Genomic DNA, 14,901 nt, shown 5'->3' on the forward strand with positions numbered 1-14,901 from the left:
AAAGGGAGGTAGGCATGTGAACTCAGCCTGCCCTATCATAGCCAAGCAGCACCCTGACCTCAGTGAATGCTCAGGGGAATGTGCGCAGCACCCAAAGAAGGCCAGTCAGAGCCAATTCAACTCACTCTTGGAATTTACTGCAACAGTTAAAAGAAGTCATCTTTCTACCTGATTGGATGGGAAGACAGGGTTAAGCATGAAGCTTCTGGAAACCATCTTATCATAATAAGGAGAATGGAAGCAGCCCAGAGAAAGACACAGATAAGAGATAGAGATCATCCAAAATCTGATTAGATTATTGCTCCTAGAATGAGATTATTAGAGGACCATCGCCTGCACTTTTCAGTTCCAAGATCCAATAAGTTCCATTTTTCTTCCTTTTAAACCAATTTGAGTTGGGTTTTTGTCATTGCCATCAAGAAAAAGATCAGACAATTCCAATGTAGCTGGATGAGGCAGGCCTGCTTGGACAGCACCAGCTTTCTGTGGGGCCTAAGTCACAGCCACACTTGGCAATTAATCATATCTTCCAATTGGATCCCAATTTCCACTGCATTAACAACACAAGCATACCTCAGTGGCAAGTCCATACAGGCAGACCTCAGAGATACTGCAGGATTGGTTCCGGACCACCACAATAAAGCAAGTATCAGAATAAAGGGAGGCAAATGAATTTTTGACTTTCCAGCGCATACAGAAGTTCTCTCTACACTACGCTATATTGCGCTACAGTGCAATAAGTGCACAATAGTAGGATGTCTTTTTAAAAAAAAAAAAGCAGTGTGCATACCTTAATTTAAAATACTTTATTGCTGGGGCACATGGCTGGCTTAGTTGGTGTATCATCCAACTCTTTGACCTTGGGGTCATGGGTTTGAGCCCACTTTGGGGGTAGAAGTTACTTAAATAAAAAAAAAATCTTTAACAAAAATACTTTATTGCTAAAAAAATGCTAACCATGCTCTGATCACCCACAACAAATTTAATAATGAAAAAGTCTGAAATATTACAAGAATTACCGAAATGTGACCCAGAGACACACACCGAACGAATGCTATTGGAAGGATGGTGTCCAAAGACTTGTTACCACAAACCTTAAATGTGTAAAATACAACAATATCAGAAAGCCCAGAGAAGCAAAGTGCAGTAAAATAAAATAAGGAACACCTGTACGGATATATTATTGAAGATTTCACATGATTTCCGGGAAAGCAGATACAACATCCTAAAGCAAATGAGCAGGTGCTGGTGCCGGTCCACATAACCACTCGGAGCCTCCACCACTTCTGGGCATGCTGTTCTGACTTCAGGCCACCAGCCTCCACCTTTATGGGAAGGCTGGCCCAGGGATCAGAATCCTGCTTTACCTGTACCCATGACAAGCCAGGTGGTGTCTGGGAACTAACAGCTCCCTGGGGGACAGCCTTTCAACACTGGCAAGGCTGATTCGGAGGCATTTCCGTTAGCCACTCCCCAGAGATCCCTCCCACCCAGGATTAAGTCTTAGGGGTACCCACCATGATAGCAGGCTTAGGAATGCACCTCTCATCAGCTGCACCACCTCCCTAGCTCCTTTGTGGTGTCCCTGCATCTTTTTTTTTTTATTTTAGTTAAATTCAAGTAATTAACATACAATGTATTATTAGTTTCAGAGATAAAGATCAGTGATTCATGAGTTGAATGTAATACCCAGTACTCATCCCATCATGTGCCCTCCTTAGTGGCCATCACCCAGTCATTCCATCTTCCCACCCATCTCCCCTCCAGTGACCCTCAGTTTGTTCCTAGAGTTGAGTCTTTTATGGTTTGTCCCTGCACCTTCTTAAAAAATTACACGTATTCAGTCATTATAAGTGTCATCAAATTTCCCTGAAAAACACCTCTGTTACTTTCCTAATGGAAATTCTTCCCCCAACCTTACACAAATCCCCTTTCATGATCCTTAGAAATACATCTTTCCCCTCAGCCTGCAGATCTCAAGAAGCAAAACAAAATCCTAGAAGCTCTCACACCCCTCTCGCCCACTCCCAAAGCTTATCAATACATTCATGCAGCAAAAATAGATTTCTTCCAGAAGGGAATGTTGTTGCCACCCAAATATGAAGTCCCTATAAATACCAGTGCAAAGGACAGCAGCGAGACTCCCGCTGGTGTGAAAGCTGAAAGCCAAAGGCGCAGGGCCTGCCATTCTAGGGGGTCAGGCCCCCACCTCTCTCATCTCTCACCTCTCCCTACCTCTCCTTGGCATTTTATGAGAATCCAGCAACACTGAATTAACTACTCGCTGTTTTCCCAAAATAGCCTTGTTTGTCTCTTTCCTTCTGCCTTTTTAAACGCAGCTCCACTCGCCTAAAATATCTTGCATTCTCAGGGGCTCCTAAGGACTTGCTTCCTCTCACCCCATCCCAACTCCCGTGTTCTAAGACTTTCTCACCTTGGAGAGGGAGAGCTTGGGACCAGCAGATTGCTTCAGAAGACTGAGGACTCAGGACATCAGAAGACTTCTTTCCCAAGATGATCAAGATGATGCCTGATGATATTTCAGATCGGACTGCAGCTCTGGATAATGAAGTGGTTTCCAGAGTTCCCAACAAGCACACCCATCCTCTCAGGTGTTTTTCCAAATGTCTTTACATGAGGAGTTCATGACAGCAGTAGATAATATTAAAACACACAAGCGAGATACTTTTCCTCCATTTCTCTACAGCCTTTCTGATGACAAAAAAAAAAAAATGTTGAATTTTTTGTTATTCCTAGGCTTTAACACCTAACACCTGCTAATCTCTCCTTTTCTAAAAAGATAGATAGATAGATTGATTGATTGATTGATTGATTTTAGCAAGAGAGAGCGAGAGAACACCCACACAAGCAGGAGAAGCAGAGGGAGGAGAGAGAAATTCAAGCAGACTCTCCCATGAGTGCAAAGCTCTACTCCAGGACCCCCAGATCATGACCTGAGCTGAAACCAAGAGTTGGACGTTCAACTGACCCTGGTGTCCTTGCTAATCTCTCATTTTTAAAAGGCGAAGAAATAAGAAGATTGTTTCCTCATGGTCATAATTCCCTTCTCCTTAAGGACAGTGATACCTTTGTTTTCCATTGATATTAATGATGTCAAGTTTTCATATAAATCTAAAAAAATAAAGGTATAAAGTATATGCTTACACACATATGTAAGGGTGACATATATTATCATATACATATATATAGAATTACATACATTAACCACAGGCACTGCTTGAATATGATAAAAACTCGTATAGATGAGTTGAGTGTAGGGAACAAACTAGAATAGGCTGGAGCAGCTACCTCCAAGATGCCTGCCTTCCTTGGAACCCATGAAGTGTCTGGTGGGCAGAGTCCAGAGCAGGTGCATTCCCCAAATGCTCAGAAGAAGCAAAACCTGAGAAAACTGGCTAAAGCCAGTCTCCCCAGCCTCATAAAGGGTTTCAGACACCAGGCAATCATTTGAACTTGCCCTGTTCCCCTCCTCTGGGGGGGTGTCCAACTGAATTTTCACATCCTTGGATTATTTCAGAGCCGAAAACCCATTGTTTTAGCTCCGTTTGTGTCCTCTGAAGTATAAGGCAGAGGAAGTCCCATTTTGCAGTATCCCAGCTGTGATGTAGGACAAAGGCTCTTCTGTCTTTGATAAACAAATGAAGCTAAAGATTAAAAGCATTTTCTGATCCTCACTTAAAGAGGCAGCCCCAAAGCAAACCAGCCAGACCGGGCAAAGCCCTGCTTTGGACGTCAAGGCTGAGAAGCAATGAACAGGTAAGCTTGTCATTTTCTATTCTTAAATGTGGTTCGAGATATGCAAGATGGGGCCTTTCCTTTCCTAACCCTTCTGATTGCTTGCTGTCACTCAACCGAATTCGATCAAATATACTTACCAGATAAGCTTTTAAGAGCCAGGCACTGTTTTAACAGGAGGGACAAATAAGAAGTCAGAACCGCAAAGTACCTTACCTCAGAAGCCTATCCTCCAGAGATTCTAGAAAGGGAACACAGACAGTACAAACCTTAATAGATGAAAAGATAATTCCAGAAGAGGTGAGGCTATTTGAAAAATAGTACAGAGGGCACCTGGCTGGCTCTGTTGGAAGAGCATGAGACTCTTGATCTCGAGGTCATGAGTTCGAGCCCCATGTTGGGTGTAGAGATTACTTACATGAATAAAAATTTTAAAAATAAAATAGGATTCATCAAAACATCTGAGGGGGTAGGGGTGCGTGTAGTGGGCAGGTTAGCTGGGGCGATGGATGATTATCTCTATGTTTTGATCTGAAACTTCAATCTGGGGGAAGGGTGTTCTGGTAAAGGGAGATACACGTGCAAAAGCCATGTGATGGGACTCCTTCAATTTGCCTCTTCATTTCCCTTCCTCAAGCATTGCTCCTCTCTGCACTGCCTCTGCTTCTTTTCACAAGGCTTAGAGATGTGGCTCTGAGGCATCATCGCAAGCTCCACTGCTAACCAACCATGGAACCAATCTCTGAGTCTCTTTTCCCACCTTTAAAATGGCAACAAGAATGGCAAGCCCTATTTGATAGGATTGTTGTGAGTAATGGTGGTGCTGTCGAAAATGCTCGCCTGGCTTCTCGGTTCGACACCCAACAATGGTTACTCATCATTCTAATTTTACTACATTCCCTGGACACACTCTAGAAGACACCTGGGTTCATACAGATTGTAGGATGCCTAGCCCCCTGCCAAAGCTGACCTCAACTTGAATTCTGTGTCCCCTCTTGTTTGAAAGAGTTTGGGGCTGATCATTGCAAAACGGAAGATGATGTAATTTTCCTTTTCTTTCTCTTTCTCATCCTTCCTTCCTGTTCTTCTTTCCCTCCCTCCCTTTCTCTCCTCTCCTTTCTCCTTCCTCTTCTTTCTTTCTTTCTTTCTTTCTTTCTTTCTTTCTTTCTTTCCTCCTTCCCTTCCTTCCTTCCTTCCTTCCTTCCTTCCTTTTGGCCTCAGTTATTTCCTGCTACCCCTTCAAAAGCTAGAACATTCTTCGCCCACTATCTTCATTGCAGGGTTTTTTTTTTTCCTAGCAGGGATTCAAAGAGAGAAAGAGTCACTGCTTGGCCTTTGAGGTTCAAAACAGGCCTTTGAAACTCAAGGCAAGAACCATATCTTGAGCAAAAAAGCCTTTCTGAGTTTCAAGAGCCTGTATCCTTTGAGTTTCAAAAGATCCAAATCCCAGGCTAAACAATAGGCAGAGAAGAATATGCTCACTGATCTGTGAGAATGAGGTTTTTCTGGTCTGCCCAAAAAAAAAAAAAAAAAAATCCCATAGGCTGGGGTGAGGCATCAGAGGAACATGAATGAGGGTTACAGTCTAGTCGAGGGGCCCCGCGAAGCCCAGTCCAGTGGAAAGGTTAAGAATAAAATTAGACATATGAGAGTATAGAGGAACCTCTTCTCATTTCCCACCAGGAAAGTGAACAGGATTCAAAGGCTTTCCAGCACCCTCCTGAGGGTCAGACCGGCAAGGCAGGGTCTGTGATGTGGAAAGCGCCTTGAGTTCCTGAATCTGGAGATGCTTCGTGGCCAGAGGCAGAAGCCACCATTCAGGTGAGCAGCCCACACCACTATGTGAATGCTGTTCTCCTGGGCATGTGGTCAGGACAGCAGCCAACCTGTCTCCTGTGCCTGGCTTGACAAAGAGCAACCTGTCTGCTCTCCAAGACTTAGCTCAGCACCGTCGGAATTCCCTTTACGATGGCTCATAGTAGTCATAAGCCCTCAAGATGGAACGGTGCTCTAAAATTCTAGATGAATCAGCCTCAGCACTGATACCTCAGTGGGAATGAAAGGAACTAGCAAGGTCTCCCTGGAGCTAGGAGGACACTAAAACACTTCTTCATTATACACTTGCAATCAAAAGAGATTTGCTGGAAAGACAACCCACCATCAATAAACTAATGGTCTAGAGAAAAAGCAGCCAGAAACTGCCTGACGGGAAGCTGGCATCGTCCTCCTCTGCCTCCCCCACCCCCCCTCGCCCCTCTCTCTGTTCACTCCTTTCTCTTGGAATTGAAAGGAAATTCTGGGAACAAAATCTCTTGCAGGGTACAGCCAGGCACGGGACACAATGCCCTGGGATCTCCCCAAGCTTCTTCCCTTTGATTTCCAGACTCCATGTTCCAAAAGTTTACAGGAGCACTAACAACTAACTTGATGGGGGTAGAGTTGGGGGGGGGGGTGTGGATTGGAGGAAACTTCTCAGGGGTGTCTTCCATTCAGGAACTATGTGTTAATCCTGAGCTACCCTCTGAGCTCTGCAGCAAGTGGATACAATACATTAGTCCCCGGACTCACCTAACAGTGACTCTGTTTACATTTAGATCAGCAAGATAAGGGGCCAGAAGATGAGTGCCTCAGTTTCCTCAAGAAAACTCACATGCATTTCTGAAAGCAAAACCATCTGAAAATACCAAGAGCAAAAATGTTAAGAAGCAGAAGGTTAACTGGCTACTTCTGCTCAGAAAGATGGACTTTCCATCGAGGCTGCTCCTATAGAAAACACTTAGAGCTTGGCCTATGAATCTGAAGGCCTTGTTCACTTTTTTCTTTCTTTCTTTCTTTCTTTCTTTCTTTCTTTCTTTCTTTCTTTTTTTTAAGAGAGAGAGAGAAAGAGATGGGGGGAGGAGCAGAGGGAGAAGGAGAGAGAGAATCTTAAGCAGGTTCCCCACCTAGCAGGGAGCCCGGTGTAGGGCTCCATCTCACGACCCTGAGATCATAACCTGAGCTGAAATCAAGAGTTGGATGCTTAACCGACTTAGCCACCCAGGCACCCCAGGGCTTGTTCACTTATAGTAAAATAAAGTACACAATCCATGTGACTAGAAGTTGATATGAGCAAGCCCTGTGGGTCACTGACTTTGCTCAGGTCTGAGTTCTTTGTTTATCAGCCAAGATGCTACTGGGCCAGAGAGTACATGCTGTCCCAGCATGAAGTCCCACGCCTTTGGCCAGCACCACCCAGTCTGGGAGAGCTTGACATAGGATGCAAACCTCAACAGTTAGACTTCTAAGAAGTTCCCATCCAAAGGAAATCGCCATGCCTGTAGCTATGTGGAGGGTTGACTACCAAGATGTTCAACCCACAATTAATTATAACAATGAAAAGTATGAACAATTTAAATATCCCACACCTGTCAGCACAGATGTGTGCAAATATGCACATATATGTAAAGGTTCATCAAAATAAAACAGTGACTCTCTATCTAAATAGTGGGATTATGGGACAATTTAAGTTTCCTGGGTGTGGGTGCTCAATGTAAGCAGTGAAGTTAGAAGGCACAGCCCCCAGGGCCGCCCTCCCTCCTAAAACCAACTGCAAGTTTATAGGAGGTGATTTCCTAAAAGCACCCTTAAAGGTTTGTTAACTCACTAGAAAAACTCAGTCACTCTAAGTGGTGGTGCTCATGATTACCGGGAGAGGCTATAGGCTAAGATCAGCCACAGGAAGAGAGACCAAGAAAAGTAGCAAAGGGCGAGCTTCCACTGTTCTCTCCCCAAGGAATAAGGATGTCCTCCTTCCTTGCATCCACGCACAACAACGCATATGGGGTATTGCAAACCCAGGCTGCTCCCTGAGCCTTGAGGTCAGAGCTTTTGCTGGAGCTCTACTGGGCAGGCCTGACTGACAGCTCATGTGGCTAATCTCCATCTCCAGTCCTCACCCCTTTGGGCATGACCTGAAGCCCCCTCCCCAAATCTCACCTCTATCTTCCTGGCATGGCTCAGGCATGACCACCCTCACCGCGACGTGTGGCTATCCCCCACCGTAAATCATATTGTGACCTGGGTCCCAAGCAAACACATTCCTATCAGGCACAACACTGGGTTACCTGCCAGGAGCCGAGGACAGAGACCAGGCATCTTGAGCAAGGTCAGATTCTTTGCTACACATGATGGTAAATGATAACAGTGACTCCAATGATAATATTAAGGTATTGTTTGAAATCTGATCCCGGACACCCGGAGGAGCCAAAGGGTTGCTTCCATCCATCCTTACCACTTGGACACCATCTAAGCGGGCTCCAGGCTTTCACTGGGTTGTACCCCAAGTCCTCCGTGGGGCTCTGAGCCTGCTGCCTTTTTGTTGCTATAATCCCTATTGTGATTATATTGCCATTTTAATCATGTCGATTATAATAACTGCCATCATCACTATCATTTATTGATCACTGACAGTGTTCCAGGTACTGAGATGAATTTTTAACACATAAAATCTAATACTTTCATTAAAAAAAAATTCTTCAGTAAGTGCTATTTTAGCCCATTTTGCAGCTGACAAAACTGGACAAGAGAAAGGAGAAGATCTTTATCCAAAATCTCAGTGCTGAGAAGAGACAGAGCTTCGATTGAAACTCACACCCCTCTCACCCCAGGTGCCCTGGACTTCCGGGCTGCACACGACCCCCCCCCCCCCCCCGCCCCGGGACTTCCCGTCCTCCTGCTCTGAACAGTCCCTCATCAACCTCAGATGATTGCCTAGGAAGCAAGGAGGCCACCCACAGGAGGAGAGATGCGAGGACACCTCGCAGCAAAGAAGCTGCCATTACCATACAAAGTCCTTCTGAAAATATACCCATCCCGATCACAGATGCCAGGAGCCTCCTGCCTGGGTGCCAAACATCAAAAGGCCCTCCCCATGCATCTCCCCCAAATCACCATGTCACCTGGACCCAGCTCACCACTGAAAATTCCATCTCCTTTTGAGTGTCTATTCATGTATCCAGGAGGGGTATCCAGATGTTCTTTATTGCCAGTCTCTGACACCTAAGAATTTTTTTTAAGAATAATTTATCTAATGACAATATCATCTGAATTTTATCCGTCTGATACACCCCAAACAAATCTCAAGTACATTTCAGGAGTATTTTAGGAGTGTTCAGGATCCTTAGGGACTTCTCTGTTCATTTTTCCTTTTTTTTTTTTTTAATTTAATTTTTCACTTCAAAACTCTAGAGTTAAGTTTTCCTCTCCAAAATTTATTTTAATTTGCACTGACAGGCAAAAGGATGTGAACATGTAATGAAGCTGAAGGTCTTGGACACTAAGTGGAATGGGTTAGACTCCTTTGTCTGTAAGAGGTTTTCATGGGATGAGCGGGGTCCTCACCCCGTGTCCTGGCTTCAACTGTTGCTGCTTATTTATCTTTCCTTCGAGACCAGCCACCTCTAAATTTCCTGCTTGTATTTGAATCATTGCAGGAAAGCCATTATTGGTTCATTCTATTGCTCCTGCTCAAAAAGCCAGCTGGTTCTTCTCACCTACCTCCTTCCTTGATGGGTGAGCTGTCTACAGTTAAATCACGGTGTGAGTAGACTCGCTCCCCTCATCCCTCAGGACTTCCAGCAGAATTACAGGAGACCACCCATCAAATATAGCCACCACAACTCCCACAAGCCCACTGAACTCTCCCAAAGTCTATAAAAATCCATTCTTGCAATCCTAACCAGAAGAGTAGTCTTTATTTAAGAGACATACGAGCAGGGAAAACCTTGTTGGGATGGCTCTATTCATCCCACATGCCTGTTCCTATTTCCATTCTATTATTTCATCTATTAATTTAGCAACTCAAGTGCTCCATGAGTTATTTAGCAATTACCGGGGATGCACGGGTCTAGCACACGGTGGACGGGAAGGAGGTTGACAAATGCCCATTAGCAGCGTGGCCCAGTAATGGCCCCATAATGCCGGCTTGCACTTAGCCAGATGAAAGCAGCCATATATCGTAAGGAATTTTAAAGGGTGTCACAAACCTTAATTAATTCTCAGTGCTCTGGGAGGAGAGTGTTTACTCCCATTTGGGACGCTGAGCCCTGCTACACCGAGACGGCCACATGTCACAATATAAATACCATCCATCGAGTTCACCTTCTACCCTATGGAAGTGGATTAAAGCACATTTGTGTGAAGCCGTCCCTTCCTTCAACAAATATTTATGGAGTGTTAGCCAAGTGCCAGGTATGGTGCTGGGCTACGGGGACGCCAAGTAGACACGGTCCTTGGCCAAGTGAATCTGAGAGTCTTGTGAAGGAAACCAGCCATTAAGCAAATGCATTTCATGAATGGATTAATCATATAAACATCCTGCTGAGTTAATGTACAGAAAAGTTGCCTGGCACTAAGAGAGGGGCCTGGGGTAGCCGGGAGTCCCAGGGAAGTCGGGTCTGGGTTTGACTAACTGTACTACCAATGATCAGTTAGTTCCCTGACCTTATTGGACAACTTTCCTAAGTTTTCTGAGGCCCCCTAGCATAGTGTCCAGCCCAAAAGTTTGTTGAAAGGATCAAGTGAGCCAGCGCACTGTGCCTGCCCCTCCAAAACTCTGAGTGTTTGATAAAGGTGAGCAGTTACGGCGACAGGTCGTATTATCCAGTGGTCTCCTAAATTGTGGGTCCAGCACTCATCCAAAGGCACATCACTTAAAGCTGTAGGAAGTTCTGGAATCCTTCAGAATCAAACAGACCCCTTAAAGGTCTGATAGATGCAGTCATGTCTAGAGTTAACCCCAGGGACCTCAGCTTAGTGGTTGGAGACAGTGGCACCCGCAAATCATTCTGTAGTGGCCTGGGGCTTTTCTGAGAGCAAAAAGAGTTGGGACAGAAATGCACTGGGAGTTGTTTCTCCCTGAAGCAGACAGGACAGAGGATGCTGGTGGCCCTTTCCGGAGCCCACCCCCCGGGGCCCTAATACACCACCAGGAGACTGTCTTCCTCACCACTGCCAGCGGGGAGGGCCGGCTCAGCCTTTGGCCCAACATTCAACATTTTTATCAAGACCTCGAATAAAGGCTGATAGAAATCTGTGTGCACTACAAAGTGGGGACTTTATCTTGTAGGCAATATGCTACATAATGGAATCAGGATCCCAGAAGACCTCCACCAGCTGGTACGGAAGGCTGAATCACACAACATGAAATGTAACAGAGATAAACATGAGGTCCTGCCCTTGGGGCCCAGCAACCATCTGGACAAGCCATTCATGGGGCAGCAGGTGTGAATGCACCTGGCCGGTTTTCATTGCCTACAAGCTCAATACCAGTCTACGATGGGACGTGGCTCACACAGCAAGTTGAATCTTTCTGGTTGCATTACTTGGAGTAGAACTCTTCGAGCAAGGGAGGTGACGTTTCTGTGACAGGTCCGGGTGTAGCTCTGATAGACATTAGCACTTGCAAGCATCACCAAGGTAATGCAACCAGGGAAGGGAGAGGACTTCCAAACACACAGATTGTGGTCAAACTGACATGACAAAGAAAGACTCGGCCTCTACATCCAAATTCTTCAGGCAGCCATCAAAATAGCAGCCAGATGTAGGCCTGGGGATGGGCTGAACATTTGGCACACAATACCTCAGTCGGCCCCCATCCCAACTCCACGTTATTGAAGATGAGGAAGGGAGACGGACAGAGGTCAAAGGCCACTCTGCCCAAGGTCACACATCTGGTAAGGATCAAGGATAGGAAGAGTCTAGGTCCATCTGGCTCCAGATCTGACACGTTCCCCAAGCAGCAGCACACTCTCTGGAGCCATCTCCAAGAGGGGACTCGCCAGAGAACAGGGCGAAGGGATGGGTGGCCCAAAAGCCTGCGCCATCTGGGTCCCCGGCACCTCTCCAGTGCCTGGCACGTGCTAAATCCCGAATCAGCAGCTGCTGGAGAAACGAGTTACTGAACCAGGACCGACTCCCTAGAGGAAGAATCTCCATGGTGCTCGATTTCTGGGGCTGTCCTAGGAAGTACCCCAAACAGGGTGCTTTAAGACAACAGCACGAGAGACTCCTAACTCTGGGAAACAAACTAGGGGTGGTGGAAGGGGAGGTGGGCGGAGGGTGGGGTGACTGGGTGACAGGCACTGAGGGGGGCACTTGATGGGATGAGCACTGGGTGTTATTCTATATGTTGGCAAATTGAACAATAAAAAATAAATTTATATAAAAAAAAAAACAGTAATGTATTTTCCCTTGTTCTGACTGCCAGGCCGGTGAAAGCAGGGTGGTGCTCCCTCTGAAGGCTCCAGGGAAAAACACTCCCTTGCTGTTCCCTGGTTTCCGGGGCGGGGGTTGCCAGCAAAGCTTGGAGGTTCCATGGTTTAGAGCTGTGTGATTACACCCGTTCCCGCCACTGTCTGCACGTGGCCGGCCTCCCTCCCTCCGGTGGGATCTCTTCTAGGTCTCTGCATCATTTCTTCTAAGGACACCAGCCACTGAATTAGGGCCCACCCTAAGCCAGGAGGACCTCGACTCAACTCACTACATTTGCAAAGACCCTGTTTCCAAACAAGGCGGCATTCACCAGTTCTGCGTGGGGCGTGCGTTTGGAGCTGGACCTGGTTCAACCCAGGGCGATCACCGAATAGGGTAAAACATGTGAGGAATTGGCTAGGGCACCATGCGACCCCAGGAATGCACAGGCATGGTTTTAGAGTTTCAAAGTGAGGACTCCAGCCATCAAATTAAGGGTCGATCTAGGATATCACCCTTTCATTCAAGAAACCTTTACTAATCCGTACTGTTACACCCAGCACAAAATCGTAGGTGGGGCTACTCCAATAGGAGTTCCCTTGGGGAGATCCTAAAGCCCAGCTGGGGATGCACAATGGACCACCAAAATATGACAAAAACAAAGCTTACTCTCACAGGCTATGAGAAGCGTGGAGGCTAAGGCAATTAAGTCAGCCTGGAGAGAAGACAGGGAAAAATAAATAAAATATCAATAATGAAGGAGGCCTGGGTGGCTCAGCGGTTTAGTACCACCTTCAGCCCAGGGCCTGATCCTGGAGACTCGGGATCAAGTCCCACGTCGGGCTCCCTGCATGGAGCCTGCATCTCCCTCTGCTTGTGTCTCTGCCTCTCTCTCTCCCCCGTGTGTGTGTGTGTGTGTGTGTATGTGTGTGTGTGTCTCATTAATAAATAAATAAAATCTTTTTAGAAAGAAAGAAAGAAGAAAGAAAAAAGAAAGAAAGAAAGAAAGAAAGAAAGAAAGAAAGAAAGAAAGAGAAAAAAGAAAAAATATCAGTAATAAGTGGAGTCACAAAAATAAAGACACAGATACTTTGTCCCTTCTACCCACCCTTCCTCCTTCTACCAAAACATGGAAATATTCTTTGGGAGACTTCTTATCCATTCTCTACACTGCTCATTGAGTAGGATGACCCTGGGAGACCACAGCTCCTGGAGTTTTAGGCCAGTCAGGACATCCCATGGCCTTGTCTAAGTAGAGCCAATGAGAGACAAGGGGACATAGACTGGGGGTGCAGAAAGGTACAGATTCCACCACATTCGGTGCTAGAAGGAGGTGAAGCCTGCAGCTGCTGGAACCATCTTGTAACTCTCCAAGAGAAGAATCTTGAAGCTGCCAAGAAAAACAACAGATCCTGGGAATGGAGCCACTCACAAGAAGCATGGCCAAATGCTGGGTCCTGTTAGCATTATTTATGTCCTGAATCAAACTGTACCTGAAGCCAGACCAACCCACGGACCCTTCGTTATGTGAGTCAATAGATATATTTTATTTTGTTGAAGACAGTGTGAGTTGGATTTCCTGGCATCTCCAATTAAAAGGCTCTTCATGCAAACAGTAGTCCAGGAGGCAAAAACCGTGCATGTCAGAAGTCAGAGGCAAAAAGAGCAGGGTGTTTTCTAGAAATGGTTGAGAATTTAGTGTGGCTGGCGAATGAGGGAAAAGACAGTGGAGGTCTCATTGGAAGGGACCTTAGATCAAGCTGGCTTTGGGTTTCATCGTGGCATTTTTATATCCCTTCCAATTCTGAAATTCTTTGGTTTTCTGAGCTGTGTTCCAGAAATCTTTGCAAGAGAAAGGGAACATTAGTCTAAGAGTAGCAGTCTTGCCTGAGTTACTGCCTTAGGTCCTAATGTGCCTGCTGTTGGGCATTTTATCTGTATCCATCAATCTGCAGGGAAGCAGGGAGTCAGGGGTACAAATTACTACCCTGGCTCCCGGCGCCCAGGATCCCTGGGTATGCTGATCACACTCCTGGCAACAGCCCTCACAGGTGGCATGAGCTACACCCCCATGGCCACGTCTCCTTTACCCGCGGATACTTGCAATTCAGTCATATTTAAAGATGCCAGAAATCTCCACTCTTGGGCTCCAGAGCATTTGGAAGAGTGGGAAACAGCCGAAGTCTGCAGTCACATTTCACGTGCCTACCATTCCCAAGTTCCAGAATGGTCTTAGCAGCAGTGACAAACAAGGGTGAGTTACCCAGGGATTGCCAGAAACGCATTCTGCGCATTCCACAGAGGGCAGGCACCTGACTGTATCTAGGGAGGAGCCGAGGTCTGCAGAGCCAGCATGGACACACAGACTGGACTAGGTATTGGGACGCCAAGACACCGCTTGGCATTCTCATCGACACCCCATGACCAACCCCACACTGAGGAGGCACTGTCCCCTCCCTCCTCTAATGGAGACAAGTAAAAGGACAGCAAGGCTTCCATGCCCCCAGGTATCCAAAAAGCAATGATAGGAACAAGGGAACAATTTGAAACAAAAGTGAAGTTACAGAAGAGTTAGCTTATCTGGCTTTGCCTTCGTTATCTGGTTATTTGTTTGATAGTTATCTAGGTCTCTAAAATGCAGTCTCTATGACAGCAGTGGCCTTGTCTTATTTGATCAATACATTATCCCACTTATTTAATGATAATAAACCAGCAACACTACAAGGGATCTATAATAGGTCAGGAAGTATTGTGTGAGTGGCGCAATACACGCATGTGTATCAGTGCCCCTCACTCTCAAGGATCCCACGAGACAGGTACTATCGTTAGCCCCATATAAAGATAAGTAAGCCAAGGTAGAGGCTGGATGACTTGTACAAGGTCACTCAGCTGATATACGGTGGAGCTAGCACTGGA

At 46.1% G+C, this 14,901-nt stretch overlaps 1 protein-coding gene and 1 long non-coding RNA gene across 2 annotated transcripts in view; one reads left to right on the plus strand and one right to left on the minus strand.

The window, feature by feature from the left end:
* HS3ST4 (heparan sulfate-glucosamine 3-sulfotransferase 4) overlaps nt 1-14,901 on the minus strand; it is a 398,224-nt gene that overhangs the window by 204,642 nt on the left and 178,681 nt on the right. The window lies entirely within an intron of this gene.
* On the plus strand, nt 3,538-11,968 carry LOC140598300 (uncharacterized). The gene is made up of 3 exons (XR_012000599.1): nt 3,538-3,777; nt 5,440-5,577; nt 6,351-11,968. It is a non-coding gene; the product is annotated as an uncharacterized lncRNA (long non-coding RNA).

This window comes from Vulpes vulpes, chromosome 3 (assembly GCF_048418805.1).
Source record: "Vulpes vulpes isolate BD-2025 chromosome 3, VulVul3, whole genome shotgun sequence".
Classification (NCBI taxonomy): Eukaryota; Metazoa; Chordata; class Mammalia; order Carnivora; family Canidae; genus Vulpes; species Vulpes vulpes.